A 23,545-nucleotide genomic window follows, 5' to 3' on the forward strand; every position below is an offset into this window, starting at 1 on the left:
CCACTTCAGCTTAAAGGACACTCCAGGCACCCAGACCACTTCAGCTTAAAGGACACTCCAGGCACCCAGACCACTTCAGCTTAAAGGGCACTCCAGGCACCCAGACCACTTCAGCTTAAAGGACACTCCAGGCACCCAGACCACTTCAGCTTAAAGGACACTCCAGGCACGAGGACCACTTCAGCTTAAAGGGCACTCCAGGCACCCAGACCACTTCAGCTTAAAGGGCACTCCAGGCACCCAGACCACTTCAGCTTAAAGGACACTCCAGGCACCCAGACCACTTCAGCTTAAAGGACACTCCAGGCACCCAGACCACTTCAGCTTAAAGGGCACTCCAGGAACCCAGACCACTTCAGCTTAAAGGACACTCCAGGCACCCAGACCACTTCAGCTTAAAGGACACTCCAGGCGTAAAGGACACTCCAGGCACCCAGACCACTTCAGCTTAAAGGGCACTCCAGGCACCCAGACCACTTCAGCTTAACCCCTTAAGGACCAAACTTCTGAAATAAAAGGGAATCATGACATGTCACACATGTCATGTGTCCTTAAGGGGTTAAAGGACACTCCAGGCTCCCAGACCACTTCAGCTTAAAGGACACTCCAGGCACCCAGACCACTTCAGCTTAAAGGACACTCCAGGCACCCAGACCACTTCAGCTTAAAGGACACTCCAGGCACCCAGACCACTTCAGCTTAAAGGGCACTCCAGGCACCCAGACCACTTCAGCTTAAAGGACACTCCAGGCACCCAGACCACTTTAGCTTAAAGGACACTCCAGGCACCCAGACCACTTCAGCTTAAAGGGCACTCCAGGCACCCAGACCACTTCAGCTTAAAGGACACTCCAGGCACCCAGACCACTTCAGCTTAAAGGGCACTCCAGGAACCCAGACCACTTTAGCTTAAAGGACACTCCAGGCACCCAGACCACTTCAGCTTAAAGGACACTCCAGGCACCCAGACCACTTCAGCTTAAAGGACACTCCAGGCACCCAGACCACTTCAGCTTAAAGGACACTCCAGGCACCCAGACCACTTCAGCTTAAAGGACACTCCAGGCACCCAGACCACTTCAGCTTAAAGGGCACTCCAGGCACCCAGACCACTTCAGCTTAACCCCTTAAGGACACATGACATGTGAGACATGTCATGATTCCCTTTTATTCCAGAAGTTTGGTCCTTAAGGGGTTAAAGGACACTCCAGGCACCCAGACCACTTCAGCTTAAAGGACACTCCAGGCACCCAGACCACTTCAGCTTAAAGGGCACTCCAGGCACCCAGATCACTTCAGCTTAAAGGACACTCCAGGCACCCAGACCACTTCAGCTTAAAGGACACTCCAGGCACGAGGACCACTTCAGCTTAAAGGGCACTCCAGGCACCCAGACCACTTCAGCTTAACCCCTTAAGGACCAAACTTCTGGAATAAAAGGGAATCATGACACTCCAGGCACCCAGACCACTTCAGCTTAAAGGACACTCCAAGCACCCAGACCACTTCAGCTTAAAGGGCACTCCAGGAACCCAGACCACTTCAGCTTAAAGGACACTCCAGGCACCCAGACCACTTCAGCTTAAAGGACACTCCAGGTACCCAGACCACTTCAGCTTAAAGGGCACTCCAGGCACCCAGACCACTTCAGCTTAAAGGGCACTCCAGGCACCCAGACCACTTCAGCTTAAAGGACACTCCAGGCACCCAGACCACTTCAGCTTAAAGGACACTCCAGGCACCCAGACCACTTCAGCTTAAAGGACACTCCAGGCACCCAGACCACTTCAGCTTAAAGGACACTCCAGGCACCCAGACCACTTCAGCTTAAAGGGCACTCCAGGCACCCAGACCACTTCAGCTTAAAGGACACTCCAGGCACCCAGACCACTTCAGCTTAAAGGACACTCCAGGCACCCAGACCACTTCAGCTTAAAGGGCACTCCAGGCACCCAGACCACTTCAGCTTAAAGGACACTCCAGGCACCCAGACCACTTCAGCTTAAAGGACACTCCAGGCACGAGGACCACTTCAGCTTAAAGGGCACTCCAGGCACCCAGACCACTTCAGCTTAAAGGACACTCCAGGCACCCAGACCACTTCAGCTTAAAGGACACTCCAGGCACCCAGACCACTTCAGCTTAAAGGACACTCCAGGCACCCAGACCACTTCAGCTTAAAGGACACTCCAGGCACCCAGACCACTTCAGCTTAAAGGACACTCCAGGCACCCAGACCACTTTAGCTTAAAGGACACTCCAGGCACCCAGACCACTTCAGCTTAAAGGGCACTCCAGGAACCCAGATCACTTCGGCTTAAAGGACACTCCAGGCACCCAGACCACTTCAGCTTAAAGGACACTCCAGGCGTAAAGGACACTCCAGGCACCCAGACCACTTCAGCTTAAAGGGCACTCCAGGCACCCAGACCACTTCAGCTTAACCCCTTAAGGACCAAACTTCTGAAATAAAAGGGAATCATGACATGTCACACATGTCATGTGTCCTTAAGGGGTTAAAGGACACTCCAGGCACCCAGACCACTTCAGCTTAAAGGACACTCCAGGCACCCAGACCACTTCAGCTTAAAGGACACTCCAGGCACCCAGACCACTTCAGCTTAAAGGACACTCCAGGCACCCAGACCACTTCAGCTTAAAGGGCACTCCAGGCACCCAGACCACTTCAGCTTAAAGGACACTCCAGGCACCCAGACCACTTTAGCTTAAAGGACACTCCAGGCACCCAGACCACTTCAGCTTAAAGGGCACTCCAGGCACCCAGACCACTTCAGCTTAAAGGACACTCCAGGCACCCAGACCACTTCAGCTTAAAGGGCACTCCAGGAACCCAGACCACTTTAGCTTAAAGGACACTCCAGGCACCCAGACCACTTCAGCTTAAAGGACACTCCAGGCACCCAGACCACTTCAGCTTAAAGGACACTCCAGGCACCCAGACCACTTCAGCTTAAAGGACACTCCAGGCACCCAGACCACTTCAGCTTAAAGGACACTCCAGGCACCCAGACCACTTCAGCTTAAAGGACACTCCAGGCACCCAGACCACTTCAGCTTAAAGGGCACTCCAGGCACCCAGACCACTTCAGCTTAACCCCTTAAGGACACATGACATGTGAGACATGTCATGATTCCCTTTTATTTCAGAAGTTTGGTCCTTAAGGGGTTAAAGGACACTCCAGGCACCCAGACCACTTCAGCTTAAAGGACACTCCAGGCACCCAGACCACTTCAGCTTAAAGGGCACTCCAGGCACCCAGACCACTTCAGCTTAAAGGACACTCCAGACACCCAGACCACTGCAGCTTAAAGGACACTCCAGGCACCCAGACCACTTCAGCTTAAAGGACACTCCAGGCACCCAGACCACTTCAGCTTAAAGGGCACTCCAGGAACCCAGACCACTTTAGCTTAAAGGACACTCCAGGCACCCAGACCACTTCAGCTTAAAGGACACTCCAGGCACCCAGACCACTTCAGCTTAAAGGACACTCCAGGCACCCAGACCACTTCAGCTTAAAGGACACTCCAGGCACCCAGACCACTTCAGCTTAAAGGACACTCCAGGCACCCAGACCACTTCAGCTTAAAGGGCACTCCAGGCACCCAGACCACTTCAGCTTAACCCCTTAAGGACACATGACATGTGAGACATGTCATGATTCCCTTTTATTCCAGAAGTTTGGTCCTTAAGGGGTTAAAGGACACTCCAGGCACCCAGACCACTTCAGCTTAAAGGACACTCCAGGCACCCAGACCACTTCAGCTTAAAGGGCACTCCAGGCACCCAGATCACTTCAGCTTAAAGGACACTCCAGGCACCCAGACCACTTCAGCTTAAAGGACACTCCAGGCACGAGGACCACTTCAGCTTAAAGGGCACTCCAGGCACCCAGACCACTTCAGCTTAACCCCTTAAGGACCAAACTTCTGGAATAAAAGGGAATCATGACACTCCAGGCACCCAGACCACTTCAGCTTAAAGGACACTCCAAGCATCCAGACCACTTCAGCTTAAAGGGCACTCCAGGAACCCAGACCACTTCAGCTTAAAGGACACTCCAGGCACCCAGACCACTTCAGCTTAAAGGACACTCCAGGTACCCAGACCACTTCAGCTTAAAGGGCACTCCAGGCACCCAGACCACTTCAGCTTAAAGGGCACTCCAGGCACCCAGACCACTTCAGCTTAAAGGACACTCCAGGCACCCAGACCACTTCAGCTTAAAGGACACTCCAGGCACCCAGACCACTTCAGCTTAAAGGACACTCCAGGCACCCAGACCACTTCAGCTTAACCCCTTAAGGACCAAACTTCTGGAATAAAAGGGAATCATGACGTGTCAGACACGTCATGTGTCCTTAAGGGGTTAAAGGACACTCCAGGCACCCAGACCACTTCAGCTTAAAGGACACTCCAGGCACCCAGACCACTTCAGCTTAAAGGGCACTCCAGGCACCCAGACCACTTCAGCTTAAAGGACACTCCAGGCACCCAGACCACTTCAGCTTAAAGGACACTCCAGGCACCCAGACCACTTCTACCCATTGGAGTGGTCTGGGTGCAAACTTCCACTACTCCTAACCCTGCAACTGTAATTATTGCAGTTTTTTATAAACTGCAATAATTACCTTGCAGGGTTAACTCCACCTCTAGTGGATGTCTACTAGACAGCCACTAGAGGGCACTTCCTGGTCCATAGCAAAGGAAACCTGTGCTAGAGCGTCGCTGGACGTCCTCACACTGTGTTGCTCGATTCCCCATAGGAAAGCATTGAAAAGCATTTTCAATGCTTTCCTATGGAGAGCTCTAATGCGCATGCGCGGCATTGCTGCACATGCGCATTAGGTCTCTGCGGCCGGGATCAGTCTCGCCCATCGGCCGACATAATGAAGAGGAGGAGCAGAGGCGACCCGAAACCACCGCCGAGGGACAAAAGAACATTCGTGGTACACATTATCCTAAAACAATTGAAAAGTTCCCAGGTACCTGGAAGACTCGGTTTCATGTTTCACAAGTAATGGCCATGTATTAAGTGACATTTCAATACTATGACAGAGGAAACAAATTCACACATTGACACATTCAATTTGAACACTTTATCAAAAGGTAACAGTTCAGCGGGGGGGGGGGGGAAGGGGGCGATATGTGCATGTAATAAAGAAGAAACCTGATGGATCAGACACATATAAGGCCAGATATGCTGCTAAAGGTTATAATCAAATACAAGGAACGGATTACAAATAAATATTCTCTCCAACAGCAAACATTACATTAGTAACATAGAAACATAGAATGTGACGGCAGATAAGAACCATTCGGCCCATCTAGTCTGCCCAGTTTTCTAAATACTTTCATTAGTCCCTGGCCTTATCTTATAGTTAGGATAGCCTTATGCCTATCCCACGCATGCTTAAACTCCTTTACTGTGTTATCCTCTACCACTTCAGCTGGAAGGCTATTCCATGCATCCACTACCCTCTCAGTAAAGTAATACTTCCTGATATTATTTTTAAACCTTTGTCCCTCTAATTTAAGACTATGTCCTCTTGTTGTGTTAGTTTTTCTTCTTTTAAATATAGTCTCCTCCTTTACTGTGTTGATTCCCTTTATGTATTTAAATGTTTCTATCATATCCCCCTTGTCTCTTGTTTCCTCCAAGCTATACATGTTAAGATCCTTTAACCTTTCCTGGTAAGTTTTATCCTGCAATCCATGAACCAGTTTAGTAGCCCTTCTTTGAACTCTCTCTAAGGTATCAATATCCTTCTGAAGATATGGTCTCCAGTACTGTGTACAATACTCCAAGTGAGGTCTCACCAGTGTTCTGTACAATGGCATGAGCACTTCCCTCTTTCTACTGCTAATACCTCTCCCTATACAACCAAGCATTCTGCTAGCATTTACTGCTGTTCTATTACATTGTCTGCCTACACAGTCCACTCTTTCAAATACTTGGGTATGATGTTAAACCCCAAATCTATCTTTTGGCCTTCACATAGAAAAACTTGCATCTAAACTTTATCCAAAACTAGGTGCCCTGTACAGAAACAAATCCTGCCTCAGCCCTACAGGAAAGGGGAAAAAAATGAACGAATGTACAATGAATGCTAATGCCAATCATTCATTATGGGGATGTAGTATATGCATCTGCATCGCAATCCCACATTAATATCCCACATTAATAAACTTAATACATTGTATAACTCGTTCTGCCGATTTGTGCTACAATGTAATTACAGGACCCACCATTGTGACATGCTAAAAGAACTAAACTGGCTGTCGCTGGAATCCAGACGCACCCTTCATCTTTCCAGCCTTGTATTTAACCCCTTAAGGACACATGACATGTGTGACATGTCATGATTCCCTTTTATTCCAGAAGTTTGGTCCTTAAGGGGTTAAGAGCTTTTATGGTAAACTCCTAACCCTACCTGAACGCAATGCTTTCCCCGGCTGTTCCCACTTCCTATAAGCTCCGATCCCGTACCAACACTTTATTTAGTCTACCTCAATACAAAAAGAAAGCAGCCCGATCCTCCTTCTCCAACAGAGCGCCGCAATTGTGGAACGACCTCCCGCACAATTTAAAATCTTCCCCAAGCCTAGAGTCCTTTAAGAGATCCCTCTCTACATACCTCAAAACAGAATGCACCGGTCATGGTTGATTATATATTTCCTACCTGTTCTATGTTACATTTTGTATTTATTGTGTATTAGTATTTTTTTTTTTGTATTTTATTGTACCCTAATGTAACAATGCAATGATTTGTGGACCCAGGACATACTTGAAAACAAGATAAATCTCAATGTATCCTTCCTGGTAAAATATTTTATAAATAAATATATAATACCCCTCCCTATACAACATTTCCTGCTGCTCTATTACATTGTCTGCCTACCTTTAAGTCATCAGAAATAATCACCCCTAAATCCCTTTCCTCAGATGTTGAGGTTAGGACTCTATCAAATATTCTGTACTCTACCCTTGGGTTTTTACGTCCAAGATGCATTATCTTGCACTTATCCTCAGTGTTCTTTTCACTAAAGAGTTTATGCCAGTCAATATATTGTAAAGCTGCCCTTAACTTATAGAAATTGGCCTTTTTAAATTATGTTTTAGTATACCCCATATGCTTTTGTTTTTTTGAGTTTATTTCAAAGGCCACTATAATGTGATCACTATTTCCCAAGTGCTCATCTACTTGAATGTTGGTCAAAAGATCAACATTGTTTGTTAGATACAAGGTCCAGACAAGCGTTCTTTCTAGCTGGTGCTTGTACAAGTTGTGACATGAAGGTGTCCTTTAAAGGGACACTTGTAACGAGAATATACCCCTACACGCAGGATCCAGCTAAACAGAAGGCAGAACAGAGGAGAGATACGTCTACCGGACCTTAGAATGGCCGGACTCAACGTATATAGGAGAAGGAAACAGCAAGCCGGCAAACAGAACAGACAAGGATAAAGCGAAAACGAAGTCAGAATACAAAGCCAAGGTCAAATACGGAGGAACACAACTGAACACAAGAAGCACTAAAGGGAACTGTAGCAGAAACCACGATAGGGCAAGGAACTAAGGGAAACGGGTAAGTATAAATAGGCTAAAAACTAATGTGATTGGCTCCTGTCACTTCCACACCCCCAAAAGGTAAGTGTATGGGGTGTGTGTGATGACAGGGGCCAATGGGAGCCTTTTGGCAATTTAGGCTCCCACTGTCTCTTTAAGAGCACGCCCGAGACTCACGGCGCGCTCTTAGATTCAGGCGGGACATGTGACCGCATCTCGCGGTCACTGCCCGCCTTCCTGTCTGAGGCGTCGGATGAGCCGGATGAGCCGCGCGCGGCTCGTGCAGCCGCAGGACCGCGCGCGGCTTGAAGAGAGGACCGCGGCCGGCCCCTGGGAAAGGTGAGTAACGCTACAGTACCCCCCCTGAGGACACGCCCTCCGGGCGGGCAGGACTAGGTCGGGCAGGAAAACGTGAATGGAAAGAACGCACAAGGCGGGGAGCATGAACAGCATCAGCAGAAATCCAACTGCGCTCCTCAGGCCCATAACCCTTCCAATGTACCAAGAACTGAAGCCGACCCCTAAGGAAACGAGAGTCAAGAACAGCAGACACTTCGAATTCCTCATGACCCTCCACAAAGACAGGAGGAGGAGGAGCATGCCGGGTATAGCGGTTGTGCACGTAAGGCTTCAACAACGAGGTGTGAAAAACATTAGGTATGCGCAGATTCTTAGGCAGATCCAAGGCATAAGAAACGGGATTAACCTTATGTATAATACGCGGGGAGCCAATTTCATAGAAGGCACTCGGAGGCGAATATTCCGCGTGGAAAGCAAAACTCTGTCCCCTACAACATAGGAAGGAGACGCTCTGCGATGCTTGTCAGCCTGAGCCTTCTGGCGAGCAGCAGAGTCAACCAAAGAACGCTGAACCTGCTCCCAAGTATTACGCAAACCAGCCAAATGCTCATCCAGAACTGGCATGCCCTGTGAGGAGAATGCAGCCGGGAGAACAACGGGATGCTGGCCATAGACGACGTAAAAAGGGCTTTTGCCGGAAGAATCATGAGTGGCGTTATTCCGAGCAAATTCAGCCCAAGGAAGCAGGTCAGACCAATTGTCCTGATGGTGAGACACAAAACAACGGAGGTACTGCTCTAGAGACTGGTTGGCACGTTCAGCAGCTCCATTAGACTGGGGATGGTAAGCGGAAGAAAACGAGAGAGAAATACCCATTTCTTTACAAAAGGCTTTCCAGAACCTGGAAATAAATTGGCTACCCCTATCGGACACAATAGATAAGGGAATGCCATGTAACCGAAATACTTCTCTAACAAATGTCTCCATTCTTTGAGTGCTAAAATGATAGCAAGGAGTTCGCGATTACCCACATCATAATTCTTCTCTGCTTTGGACATTTGTTTAGAAAAAGAAGCCACAAGGATGCAATGGCTTTTCAGGAGACTCTCTTTGAGATAAAACAGCACCTACCCCGATATCTGAAGCATCAACTTCAAGTATATAGGGCAATGAGGGGACAGGATGCTTTAAAATAGGTGCAGAGGCGAACGTAGTCTTAAGGAAGTCAAAAGCCTGAAGTGCCTCGGTAGACCAGACACGAGTATTGCCATCCTTTTTTGTCATACGAGTAATAGGTGCTACAATAGATGAAAAACCTTTGATAAAACGTCTATAATAATTAGAGAAACCCAGAAAACGCTGGATGGCTTTTAGACCTTGCGGCAGAGGCCATTCTATGACAGCAGCGAGCTTCCGGGGATCCATACGAAAACCCTTAGCGGAAATCAAATACCCCAAAAACTGAACTTCGGATTGGTCGAATAGACATTTTTCTAGTTTACAATAAAGACCATTAGCAAGAAGGGTCTTCAGAACGGTCGTAACATGTCTGTGATGAGTGTGTAAGTCTGTAGAATATATTAAAATGTCGTCCAAGTACACAATAACAAATGAGTGAATAATGTCTCTTAAGACATCATTAATAAATTCTTGGAATACTGCTGGGGCATTGCAAAGCCCAAATGGCATGACGGTATACTCAATGACCTGACCTAGTGTTGAATGCTGTCTTCCATTCGTGGTTTTTTTTTTATACGTATCAAATTGTATGCTCCTCCAAGATCTAGTTTGGTGAATACCGTAGCCTGTTTGAGCCTGTCAAACTATTCTGTTATTAATGGTATAGGGTAAGCATTTTTGATGGTGATTTTATTAAGACCCCTATAATCAATGCAAGGTCTTAAATCACCTTCTTTTTTTGATACAAAGAAGAACCCCGCTCCAGCCGGAGAAGAGGATCTCCTAATAAATCCCTTGTCTAATGATTCTTTGATGTATTCCTCCATGACTCGGTTTTCTTGAACCGATAGAGGGTACACCCTGCCCTTTGGAGGTATAGTGCCAGGCAACAAGTCAATAGCACAATCGTAGGGTCTGTGAGGCAGTAATTTGACAGCCTCTCTTTTATCAAAGACAGTCTTTAGAGATAAATACTGAGAGGGTATAGTCGTAGACAAAGGAGGAACGGTAGGAACATTAATAGTATTCACAGGCGTGACTTCAATAGTACAAGACTCGTGGCAGGCTTCACTCCATGATTTTATCTGCCCTGTCTCCCAGTCAAAAATGGGATTGTGGGCACGTAACCATGGATACCCTAACACTAACTGTGAAGAGGGAGAGGTGATGACCTGGAACCGAATGGTTTCATAATGTAAAACCCCTGTGTACATGTGTAACGGTGCAGTCTCATGGGTAACTACTGGAGAGATTGATGGTCTACCATCTATGGCCTCAACGGCCAAGGGTATCTCCTTCTCTCTGATGGGAATGTTGTTTTTCTTTACAAAACCAGAGTCTATAAAATTTTCAGCTGCCCCGGAGTCAACCAGAGCGTATATGTTTTCAACTATACAATTCTCTCCCATATGTAAAGAAACAGGGAGAAGCAGTCGGTTAGGAGGCAATGTAGGAGACTTAGAAATCACACCCAAGGCCAGTCCCCTATAAGGTCTTAGGTGCAAGAGTTTTCCGGGAGCAAAGGACATTCCTTTACCATATGGTCTCTCCTACCACAATATAGGCAGAGTCCCTCCCTTCTCCTATGTAATTTCTCAGTATCTGAGAGTTTGGCAACCCCTAATTGCATAGGTTCCTCTTCAGATACTTTAACATTCTCCGGTATATTAACTCTGGGGTGAATAGGTGTAACAAAACGTCTATTCCTGTTCTTAGTATAGAGCCTGTCACGAATCCTATTATCTATATCGATAAGGTAGTCAATAAGGTCCTCTAAGGCAATAGGAAGCTCCTTAGCTGCTACCTCATCCAATATAGAGTCTGATAAACCTTCCATGAAGGCCGTAGTTAACCCATTGTTGGTCCAATCTACCTTTTTATTTATTATTGCCATTTATATAGCGCCAACAGATTCCGTAGCGCTTTACAATATTATGAGAGGGGGATTTAACTATAAATAGGACAATTACAAATAAACTTACAGGAACAATAGGTTGAAGAGGACCCTGCTCAAACGAGCTTACATTCTATAGGAGGTGGGGTGTAAAACACATTAGGACAGGAATTTACAATCAAATAAGGTGGGCTGCCCTTTAGGAGAGGGCAAGAGACAGGTATGTGAGGTAAGGGTTAGTCTTGGAGGCCATAAGCTTTCCTAAAGAGATGGGTTTTAAGGCACTTCTTAAAAGATGCAAGACTAGGGGAGAGTCTGATGGCGGTAGGCAGGCTATTCCATAGGAAGGGAGCCGCCCGTGAGAAGTCCTGCAAGCTTGAGTTGGCCGTACGAGTGCGGACAACGGACAGGAGGTGGTCATGGGCAGAACGGAGAGACCGAGAAGGGACATACCTATGGATCTGTGAGGAGATATAAGAGGGCTAGAGTTGTTCAGTGCTTTATAGGTATGAGTTAGTACCTTGAATTGACTCCTATAGCATACAGGAAGCCAATGTAAGGACTGGCAGAGGGGTGAGGTGTGAGAGAAACGACTAGAGAGGAAAATCAGTCTAGCAGCAGCGTTCATTACGGACTGTAGGGGTGCAGTACGGCTTTTGGGAAGACCAATCAGGAGAGGGTTACAATAATCCATGCGGGAAATTACTAGAGCATGGACAAGCTCCTTGGTAGTATCTGGGGCAAGAAAGGAGCGGATGCGGGCTATGTTTTTAAGATGGAATCTACAGGATTTTGCAACATGCTGGATGTGAGGCTCAAAGGTGAGACCAGAGTCAAGTATGACGCCAAGACAGCGCGCTTGCAAGGATGGACTGATGTTGGTACCACAAACTTGGAGGGAGAGCGAAAGAGGAGGATCAGTATTAGGAGGAGGAAAGACAAGGAGCTCAGTTTTTGAGAGATTGAGTTTCAGAAAGCGGGATGACATCCAGTCAGAGATGGAAGAAAGGCAAGCAGTGACACGTTGCAGGACGGCAGGGGAGAGGTCCGGGGAGGAGAGATATAGCTGGGTGTCATCAGCGTACAGGTGGTAGTGAAATCCAAAAGAGGTAATAAGTTTGCCAAGAGAGGCAGTATAAAGAGAAAATAGAAGGGGACCAAGGACGGGGCCTTGGGGAACTCCAACCGAGACAGGGCAAGGGGAGGAGGTATCATTAGAAAAGGAGACACTGAATGAGCGTTGGGAGAGATAAGAGGAAAACCATGAGAGGACAGAGTCACAGAGACCAAGCGATTGAAGAGTTTGAAGAAGGAGAGCATGATCAACGGTGTCAAAGGCCGCTGAGAGGTCAAGAAGAATTAGTATGGAGTAGTGGCCTTTGGATTTAGCTGTGATTAGGTCGTTAGTAACTTTGATAAGGGCAGTCTCTGTAGAGTGGAGAGGGCGGAAGCCAGATTGAAGGGGGTCAAGGAGAGAGTTGGAATTGAGGAAATGAGACACACGGGTAAAGACAAGTCTTTCCAGAAGCTTTGAGGAAAAAGGGAGCAGGGATATGGGACGGTAGTTAGAGGGGGTGGATGGGTCGAGGGATTTTTTTTTAGTATAGGTACTACAGTGGCATGTTTAAGGTCAGCAGGGACGATGCCAGAAGAGAGTGAGCAGTTGAAGATGTGTGTTAGAGAAGGCACGAGACAAGTGGAGAGAGATCTAATAAGGTGAGATGGGACAGGATCAAGCTGGCAAGTGGTGGGGCGAGAGGAGCAAAGAAGAGCAGCCACCTCTTGGTCAGTAGCTGGGGAGAATGTCTGAAGGGTAGGAAAGGCATGATCTATGTGTGATTGAGAAACAGAAAGGCAAGGAGGGGATAATTCTTCCCTTAGCTGTTCAATCTTGTCAGTGAAGCAACATGCAAAGTTATCAGCAGTTAGGTTAGTTTTGGGGGTGGCCACAGCAGGGCGAAGAAGAGAATTAAAGGTGTGAAAGAGACGCCTGGGGTTGCGGGAACATGAACTAATGAGAGTGGAAAAATAGGACTGTTTGGCAAGGGCAAGGGCTGCACTGTATGAACACAATATGAATCTATAATGGAGAAAGTCTGATTGTGTACGAGACTTCCTCCAGGAGCGTTCAGCACAACGGGAGCATCTTTGCAGGTAGCGCGTTGATTTAGTATGCCATGGTTGGGGGCGGGTCCTCCTCGAGGTGCTTGTTTGGAGTGGCGCTGCAGTGTTCAAGGCAGATGTAAGAGTAGAGTTATATATGGAGATGGCCTATGAAGGACAGGAGAGGGAAGGGATGGACAGCAGTTGTGAATCAATGTCAGCTGACAACTGTTGGAGATCAAGAGAATTAAGGTCCCTCCTGAGTTGAGGGGGGTTAGGCTGAGGTTTTTGGGTGAGGGGGTATGTGAGAGCAAATGATAAGAGGTGGTGATCAGAGAGTGGATATGGAGTGTTGCAGATATTAGATACTGTACATGCATAAGTGAAGATTAGGTCAAGGGTATTGCCAGCTACATGGGTGGGAGAATTTGCCCACTGCCATAGCCCGAGGGAGGAAGTGATTGTAAGTAGTTTAGTGGCTGCAGAGGTCAAAGGTGGGTTTATAGGAATATTGAAGTCCCCGAGAATTAGGGATGGAATGTTAGAAGAGAGGAAATAGGGTAGCCAGGCAGCAAAGTGGTCAAGGAAGAGAAGAGGGGAACCAGGGGGACGGTAAACAACAGCAATGTTAGCAGAGAAGGGTTTGAAAAGGCGAATTGAGTGTATTTCAAATGATGGGAAAGAGAGAGGAGGGGGGGTGGGAAGAGGTTTAAAAGAGCAGTGAGGGGAGAGGAGAAACCCAACACCACCACCTTTACATTCAGAGTTTCTTGGGTTGTGGGTAAGTTGGAGACCACCGAAGGACAAAGATGCAGGGGTGGCAGTGTCAGAGGGGGAGAGCCAGGTTTCTGTTATGGCTAGAACGAGAGATGAAGAAGTCATGGACAGCAGTGGATTTAGTTATATTGCAAACAGAGCGTGCGTTCCAGAGGGCAGTATTGAAGGAGGATTTAGAGGAACATGAGATGGGTATGAGATTAGTGTGGATCCTTGGGTTAGTATGTGCTGAGTTTGTTGCGAGGGGGCCGGGGTTAGGAGAGACATCACCAGCAGCTAGGAGCAGAAGGATAGAAAGGAAGTGAAGGTGGGAGTAGGATTTGAAAGTTTTGTAGGAGGGTATGTATGTAGAGGATTTGGGAGGAGTTGGTGGAGATAGGCTGGAAAGGTATGTGTAGAGTGCATGGGATGAATAGAGAGGGGAGTAAGGTGGAAGTAAAAATTATGGTGTTGCTAGGGACAGGTGAGTGAAAGGATAGGGATATTTTAGTGATGAGAGAAGTTAGTGTTAAAGTGAGAAATAGAAGGGAGAACATTAGAAAAAATGTGTATTATATAGATATGTAGATCATATATACAAACACACAAATATCAATGAGTGATTAAACCAATGTGTTAAATAAATTCAGGTGAGGAGAGGTTTAGTGATTTGATTGGTGTGTTAAGGAAACCAGCTGATGTGCACTATCTATAAGTAAGTTGTCGACCATGGGGTGGGATGGTGTGGGGAGGGTAGGGTGGGCAATCTTCCAGAGATAATACCTCTGCTCTGAAGATTCAGCAGGACTTGGTTGCTTGGGAGTGTTGGGTGTTAATGCTGTTTTAAGGTGCCCAGTCTGAAATATAAGGTCTGAGGTTAGAAAAAAAAAAAAGAAATAAAACACACTATTATGGGTGGGGAGACATGGGGCTATTGAGGTAATTAATTAGAGATGAAAAACTAAAAGGAGATAACATTTGGGATAAAAAGATAGGAAGGATCAGATAGGTGAAAGTCATAAACCATGAACATAAATTTACAAGATTATCAGTGAGTAGTAACACTAGGTAAACAAACAATTAACAAAAAGTCTTAAAGAATGAACATAAAATGACATGATCACACCAGCTTTAAGCAAAACAAAAACAGAAGATCGGGATGGGAGATATAGGTATCAATTAAGTAGTGGTAGTATAGGGAGGGAGATGGAATAGAACACAATTCTAAAATAAGAGTTTAAAGGAAACAGTAATACAGGTATTCTTGAGTAGATCTTCCAGAGATGATACCTCTGCTCTGAAGATTCAGCAGGACTTGGTTGCTTGGGAGTGCTGGGTGTTAATGCTGTTTTACCTGTGAGGCAAGGGTACGAAACTGAATAGCGTAATCAGCCACAGACCTAGAACCCTGTTTGACTCTCATTAATGCTCTTGCGGCATTCTTAGACCTTTTCATAGTATCAAAGGTTCTGCGAAAAGCTGTAAGAAAACTGTGAAAATCATGTACCATAGGTCCATTAGCTTCCCAAATAGGATTTGCCCACTCAAGGGCTTTATCAGTAAGTTGGTGCATAAAGAACCCAACTTTAGACCTCTCTGTGGGAAATGAACGTGGATACATCTCAAAGTGGAATTCTATTTGGTTAATGAACCCTCTGCATGTCTTAGAGTCCCCTCCATACCTAGGGGGAGGTGTTAAATGGGCCGAAGCATTAGGCACAGTCGATACTTCAGGAAGAAGGGGTGTAGGAGGGTTAGGTGTGGTTGCTGGAATGGTTCTAGCTAAGAGCGTCTGGAGAGCCTGGGCTATCTGATCCATTCGGTGATCCTGCTCTACAAATCTAGCCTCATGGGACGCCATCTGTTGAGCTAAATCTGCGGGGTCCATGGCCCTATCGTAATGTAACGAGAATATACCCCTACACGCAGGATCCAGCTAAACAGAAGGCAGAACAGAGGTGAGATACGTCTACCGGACCTTAGAATGGCCGGACTCGACGTATATAGGAGAAGTACAGAATCAGGAACAATCCGAGGTCAAGGGCACAAAGAGACAGCGTAAACGAGGACAAGCCGGGGTCTGGTACACAGGAAACAGCAAGCCGGCAAACAGAACAGACAAGGATAAAGCGAAAACAAAGTCAGAATACAAAGTCAAGGTCAAATACGGAGGAACACAACTGAACACAACAAGCGCTAAAGGGAACTGAGACAGAAACCATGATAGGGCAAGGAACCAAGGGAAAAGGGTAAGTATAAATAGGCTAAAAACTAATGTGATTGGCTCCTGTCACTTCCACACCCCCAAAAGGTAAGTGTATGGGGTGTGTGGGATGACAGGGGCCAATGGGAGCCTTTTGGCAATTTAGGCTCCCACTGTCTCTTTAAGAGCACGCCCGAGACTCGCGGCACGCTCTTAGATTCAGGCGGGACATGTGACCGCATCTCGCGGTCACTGCCCGCCTTCCTGTCTGAAGCGTCGGATGAGCCGGATGAGCCGCGCGCAGCTCGTGCAGCCGCAGGACCGCGCGCGGCTTGAAGAGAGGACCGCGGCCGGCCCCTGGGAAAGGTGAGTAACGCTACAACACTATAGTCACCAGAACAACTACAGCTTAATGTAGTTGCACTGGTGAGTATAATAGTTCCCTTCAGGCATTTTCATGTAAACACTGCCTTTTCAAATAAAAGGCAGTGTTTACATTGACCCTAGGGACACCTACAAGGGGCCACTCCTCAGATGGCCAATGGAGGTGCTTCCTGGTTCAGTGCTGCACAGTAAGCAGCCCTACCATTCAGCGTCCCCACGCTCTGCATGGAGAAGCTGAATTTTCCTCATAGAAATGCATTAATTCAATGAGAAGGTCCTGATTGGCCAAAACAGCATTTGGCCCCGCCCTTTGCTGATTTTAGCCAATCCAAAGCGTTTGATTGGCAAAAAAATGCCAATTTTGATAATGTCACCAATGGGGCAGACCCGTAGAGAGCTGAAAATAAGGTGAGTTTTAAACCATTCTGATTAGTCTGGTGGTGATAGGGGGAGCTAAGGATCGGTTTAATACCGCATAACCTCCACAGTTGATTAGTCATTTTGGCAATAAACTTGGAGCCCCGATCCGAGAGGATCTCCCTGGGAAATCCCATATGGGAGAACACTCGCATCATGGCTTCGGCCACAGTCTCTGCCTGAATATTGCTCAGGGCGACTGCCTTGGGATACCGCGTCGCGTAGTCCACAATGGTCAGAATATACTTCTTCCCAGAGGGTCTAGGCTTAGCCAGGTGACCTAGGATATCGACAGCTACTCTGCCGAAGAGTCTTCAATGATGGGTAGGTGATGGAGCGGGCTTTGAACCAACTGCCCCGCTTCCCCCTGGCAGATATCACAGGTCTGACAATACTGCCTCAGATCCTTCGAGATGCCTGGCCAGAAGAAGCTTTAAGTCAGCCGATGATGAGTACAACTGTTTCCCAAATGCCCTGACAGGGGAATGTTGTGAGCTATCTTCAATAACTCATGCCGATATTTCCTGGGGGTCACCAAATGCTTGGTGGTAGTAGAACCTGTCCCTGACTTCCTCTTTTCTGTCAGATAAATCGTTCCCTGTCCTTCCCCAGTCCACTGGGCTGCTTAGGTCAGAGTCTTGGGCTGTTGGTCTCTCACCCATTCCTGCACCTCTGTAAAGAGTCCATTATAAAAGTGCTCCAGCATGAATAGCAGGAGGCCTGTTGTGAGTTCATCCAATTCTAGGTGGCTCGGGCGATGCAACAGGCCCACTCCACATGGGAGTCCTTCTCTCCCTTCTTTGTCTCTCTAAATTTTCAGCAGTATGCCTCCGGTGTGACAGCATACCTGGCCAGAAGGACCTTCTTGGCAAACTCATATTCCCAGAGTTTGTCCTCATGACGCCTTCCCCACTAGTTTCCTGGCTAAGATGGTGATCTAGTCGGTGGGGCCGACTTCTTGCAGGAGGCACTGGCATTCAAAGTCCTGCAGGAAGTACCCTCCTCCGCTTCCTTGAACTCCTTGAAAGCATCGAAGGGCAACTTGTGCTTTCAGGCAGGGTTGTCAGGATCGACACAGGCATCCAATACGCAGAATGCAAAAATAGAAGAGCATATACCGGGCCTTAGAATGGCCGGACTAACGTCAGAAAGAACAGAGAATAGTCAGGGCCAAGCCAAGGTCGAGGGAGCAAGAAAACTAGAGGAACAGACAAGCTAGAACCACAACAGGGCAATGATGACCACTTCGCAACATATGTGTTAACATAAATTAACATTCTAATCGAGGTATTGGTGTGGTACAAACACATGAAAATACAGGGGGAATACTTGAAAAGAACAAGGCAATTTACGGACCGGCAGCGGTTCCGCCACAATGCGCGAGTGGCATAATTTGGAGATTGACTGGACATGAGGGGTGAACGAAAGGTCAGAGTCAAAGAAAACACCTAGTCAGCGAGCTTGCGTGGTTGAGATCATGGCAGCACTGTTAATGTGGAGGAGGCAGAAACAGGAGTAACAACACTTGAGAGAGAAAAAAACAGAAGTTCTGTTTTGGACAAGTTGAGTTTAAGGAAGTGTGCAGTCATCCAGTTGGAAATAGCAGAGTGATAGTCAGAGACACGAGTCAAGAGGGACCATGAGAGATCGGAAGAGGACAGGTAGATTTGCGTATCATCCAAATAGATATTATATTGGATGCCAGTGGAGCTGATGAGTTTACTAGACATGTGCAATTTGTTTCGGTCCGAATATGAATTCGGACGGATTTCAGGCCATTGGACATTTGGATGCTTCCGAATATTCAAATTGCAAAACTGCCGAACCGAACCGCTGAAATGTGCGGAATTGCAAAATTTGCGAATTGCCGAAGTGCCGAATTTCAGAAGTGCAAAAGTGCAGAAATGCTTTGGATTTCTCAAAAGTGGCAAAACATGAGAGGGAGGGAAAAATACGTGAATGATGAAAGGGGTTGGCTAAAGGGTAGGGTTAGGGGTAGAGTTAGGGGTAGGGTAGAGTTAGAGGTAGGGTAGAGTTAGGGGTAGGGTTAGGGTAGGGTTGGTGGTAAGGGTAGGATAGGGTAGGGTTAGGGTTGGGGTAGGGTTGTAGTTAGGGTTAGGTTATGGTAGGGTTAGGGGTAGGGGTAGAGTTAGGGGTAGGGTTAGGGAGCCCTACAGATGTACCAAATTCCGAAGTACCAAATTGCCAAAGCCCCAAATTTCAGAAGTGCCGAGTCCCGAATTGTTGAAGTCCCGAATTGCCGAAGTCCCAAATTTCGGAAAATGCCGAATTGTTGATGTGCCGAATTTTTTTCTTAACCGAATTTCCGAACCGAAACAATTTTTTTGATCATGCACATCCCTAGAACTTACCAAGGGAGAAAGTATAGATCAAGAACAGTAAGGGACCAAGGACTGAACCTTGGGGAACACCAAAGAGAGAGGATTTGAGGGGAAGAGGCAGAGCCAGAGAAAGAAACGCTGAAATCAGTTGCTGAGTTGCCAAACTCCAAGCCCAAGTTACTCACATCTGCAAAGCATAACATACTCACCAAGGCTAAAATTTCACTTGCCGAAGACTAGTGGCAAAAGGACATTTTGAGCTGTGAGATATATATATTTCTTCACTGGTCCTCCTCTGTTGGTTACATCTTCTCACTTGATCTATGGGAAAATGCTCCTATCTGTGTGCTGCAATATATGTACACATTATATAATGTATAGATATGATCGTACACCAAAATTAAGCAGAAAATGTGGGTGTCCCAAAAAAATTTCCAAATTCTCTTGCCCTGCTCAAGTCTATATCGTATACTGAAAGCATTTAGAAAATGTCCATTGGGAGAGAAGGAATGGCGTTTCAGCTCAGTATCTGAATAAAAAATTAATAAAAACACCAAGAGCCCTAGAGCACCAAGTGATTATCCCTTGAGAAAGACACTAGTAACTGTGCCGAAACATTGGGGTTTGTTTGGTACTCGTCTCCAGCCCTTTTGTATAATATGGACCCCAGCAGCACCCCATTTAAGCATGTTTAGGTGAGTGCAACCATCTCCCCAGCCCTTTTGAGGTAACATGCTAGTGAACTTCTATGTCTTTGTGATTTAAGTGTATGCTATATAACCTATATTACAGTTTTTTTGGAGTATTGTAATATTGTTTTTTTTTAACTTGTTTTTGTCTTGATTATTATGTGTATATAATAACACAATTTTAACTAAGTTGTGCATCTTTTTGTATATAGTACTATGTTCTAAGTAATGCCTCTTTAACTCTTTAAGATAGCAGATATTTGTTTGTAAATTACATCCTTTGTCCAATTGATTTGTTATAAAACAAATTGTAGTGGACCTCGGGTAACCCGACCGGATACCTCTGATAGTTCCCTTCCTTCAGCCAGTCCGGAACCACTTAAAATGTACAGAGACCCATTTCCTCCACCCCAGTAACTGGAGGAGACCTTGTTGGCCACACATGGCTTTTATAACCTCCACCCCCATGCAAGGGGTGGCTACCACACAGTGTCCCCTCTCAGGGTCCTCTCCCTCCCAGGGGTCTTCAGCGTATCGCTGGAGTCCCAGTCCCTTTGTCCCCTTTTCCCGCCACCCAAGTACAGTTTTTTCCACTTCTGGTGACAGGGGATCTTCTTCCCAGGATTCCCTTTGTCCCATGTTCCTGCCACACAAGTACAGGGTTTCCCTATTCCGGTGACAGGGAGTCTTCTTCCCAGGATTCTCTTTGTCCCCTGTTCCTGCCACCCAAGAACAGGGTTTCCCACTTCCGGTGACAGGGGGTCTTCTTCCCATGGGCCTCAGCACCTGGGAAAAACCACCCGCCTCTTTGACTCCCAGTTACAGAAAGCCCGCCAAACCCAGCCATTGTCCCCAAAGGATGTCCACACCAAACCCAGGGACCCCCATAACAGTACCTGTCACGAACAGCCTCTGTTCGCAGGGTCCCTGTGTGAAACTAGGCAAGGGAAACATCTCCTTTTGGGAATCAAATGCTAACCCTGGTTGGCGCTCGTCTATAAGAATGGCGGCAACCCAGGGAAGCACTCATTAATTACTTCCCTTGCGGTTTCACACTTATGTTGTGAGTTGTTATTGTTCATATGGATTGGTGTGAACATTCCAATGGGCACTGGGGATGTCCCCATTCGGGAACCAAATGTGGAGGGAAGCAGTTCATTAATGCTCCCCCTGGATGGCGTTCGTCCATACAAACTGGCGGCCACTCAGGGGAAGGTACGCATCAAGGCTTCCCTTGTGGTTTTGGCATCAGGTCGAGATGAGAATGTTCCAATGAGTGTTCTAAATGGGTTATTGGGGTGTTTCCCATTCTGAAAGCGAATAGATTCCCGTCGTGGAGGCACTCCCGAATGGGGAGCAGGCATTTTGCGCGAACACAGAGAGTAGTATACATAACTAAGACAGGGGGAATAAACGAACAACTGTGGTTCCATTACACAAATCCTAAAACCATGTCAGCATAATGATCCGATATCAGACCAATGATGGTTATTGCTTTCATTTCCTAAATGGCAGTGACTAGCTAGCTGCTCCTGGGGGATTTATCCTGCTCTCAAGAGCGTCTAATAAACCCCATCAGGAATCATTCTGAGTCGTATTCCAGCAGTTATCATATGTTCATTACCTTCATCTCTCCATGGAGTTTGGGTTGAGAGGGGGTGTGATTTTGGCTATAAATGTCTGTATTCTCCATTGTTGTTATACACACTGGTTTCAGCTGAGAGGGGGAACTGGGATGAAAGCTGAGCAGGTAAGTGACCATGGATTAGGCAGTCTGCAATATCACATTGAAAGCATGCAGTACAGGTCTAGAAACACGTTAGCAATTAGTTTCTGTTCTACACAGAGTGTTGGGATTATTTATTAAACATTGGAGCTGGTTACTCACAGGCTCTGTCATAAGGAAAGCTTTGTTATAAACAAAGAATTTATTGTAAAATTCCTGCTCACTTACCTCTTTCCTAGGAGTATCTACCCCTTACGAATGCTTTTCCCCTCTAGCATAGTAACCCCATCTTTAAACAAATCACTCCGAAAGCAAAACGTGCGCCAACAGCGGCCAGTGTCAGCTATAATATCTTTGTACTCAGATAAATGCCATTTTTAGTTGTATACATTATATTGATAAGACTTCATATTGCTGATATAATGCCTGATATTCAATAACCTGCTGCTTTTTTATTATATATTTTTTATTTTATTGTGTTTTTATTTATTAAACATGTGTATTAAATGTTTTATATTTTTCTGTTATTGCAAAAAGAAATCTAGATCAAATAATTTGAAAAGAACTCAGAGAGTATTAGTAGCAGCCCCTGTCAGGTATAAAATCACAGAATCTGTAACAGATGCTGCCAGGTGTTATTGGTGGGAGCAGCATATGTTATAGATGGGGTAGATAGTTTTATGGGAGGAGTTAGATATAAGTATTGGTTTCTAGCAAGTGGTTTCCATAGTGCACTACAAGGGAGAAGGCAGTAAGGGGTTAATGCACGATTTCTATAATGAACTACAAAGGAGTGGCAGTAAGGGGTTAATGCATGATTTCTATAATGAACTACAAAGGAGGGGCAGTAAGGGGTTAATGCATGATTTCTATAATGAACTACAAAGGAGGGGCAGTAAGGGGTTAATGCATGATTTCTATAATGAACTACAAAGGAGGGGCAGTAAGGGGTTAATGCATGATTTCTATAATGAACTACAAAGGAGGGGCATGATTTCTATAATGAACTACAAAGGAGGGGCAGTAAGGGGTTAATGCATGATTTCTATAATGAACTACAAAGGAGGGGCAGTAAGGGGTTAATGCATGATTTCTATAATTAACTACAAAGGAGGGACAGTAAGGGGTTAATGCATGATTTCTATAATGAACTACAAAGGAGGGGCAGTAAGGGGTTAATGCATGATTTCTATAATGAACTACAAAGGAGGGGCAGTAAGGGGTTAATGCATGATTTCTATAATGAACTACAAAGAAGTGGTCAGCAATGGGTTTATGCATGATTTCTATAATGAACTACAAAGGAGGGGCAGTAAGGGGTTAATGCATGATTTCTATAATGAACTACAAAGGAGGGGCAGTAAGGGGTTAATGCATGATTTATATAATGAACTACAAAGGAGGGGCAGTAAGGGGTTAATGCATGATTTCTATAATGAACTACAAAGGAGGGGCAGTAAGGGGTTAATGCATGATTTCTATAATGAACTACAAAGGAGGGACATGATTTCTATAATGAACTACAAAGAAGTGGTCAGCAATGGGTTTATGCATGATTTTCATAATGTATTACAAATGAATGGTTAGTAAGGGGTTAATGCATGCTTTTCATAATGCACTACAAATGAGGGGTTAATGCATGATTCCATAATGCACTATAAAGAGGTGGTCAGCAATGGGTTATTGCATGCTCTTCATAATGTACTACAAATGAGGAGTCAGTAAATGGGTTAATGCATGAATTAACCCATTCATAAGCAAAAAATGAGGGATCAGTAAGGGGTTAATACATGGTTTTCATAATGAACTACACAAGAGGGTTCAGTAAAGGGTTAATGCATGATTACATAATGTGCAACAAAGGACGGTTTAGTAAGGAGTTAAAGAGTGATTTTCTTAATGCATTGCAAATGAGGGGCTAGTAAGGGGTTAATGCATGATTCCATAATGTGCAACAAA

Source organism: Pelobates fuscus, chromosome 1 (genome assembly GCF_036172605.1).
Source record: "Pelobates fuscus isolate aPelFus1 chromosome 1, aPelFus1.pri, whole genome shotgun sequence".
In the NCBI taxonomy this organism is placed as follows: Eukaryota; Metazoa; Chordata; class Amphibia; order Anura; family Pelobatidae; genus Pelobates; species Pelobates fuscus.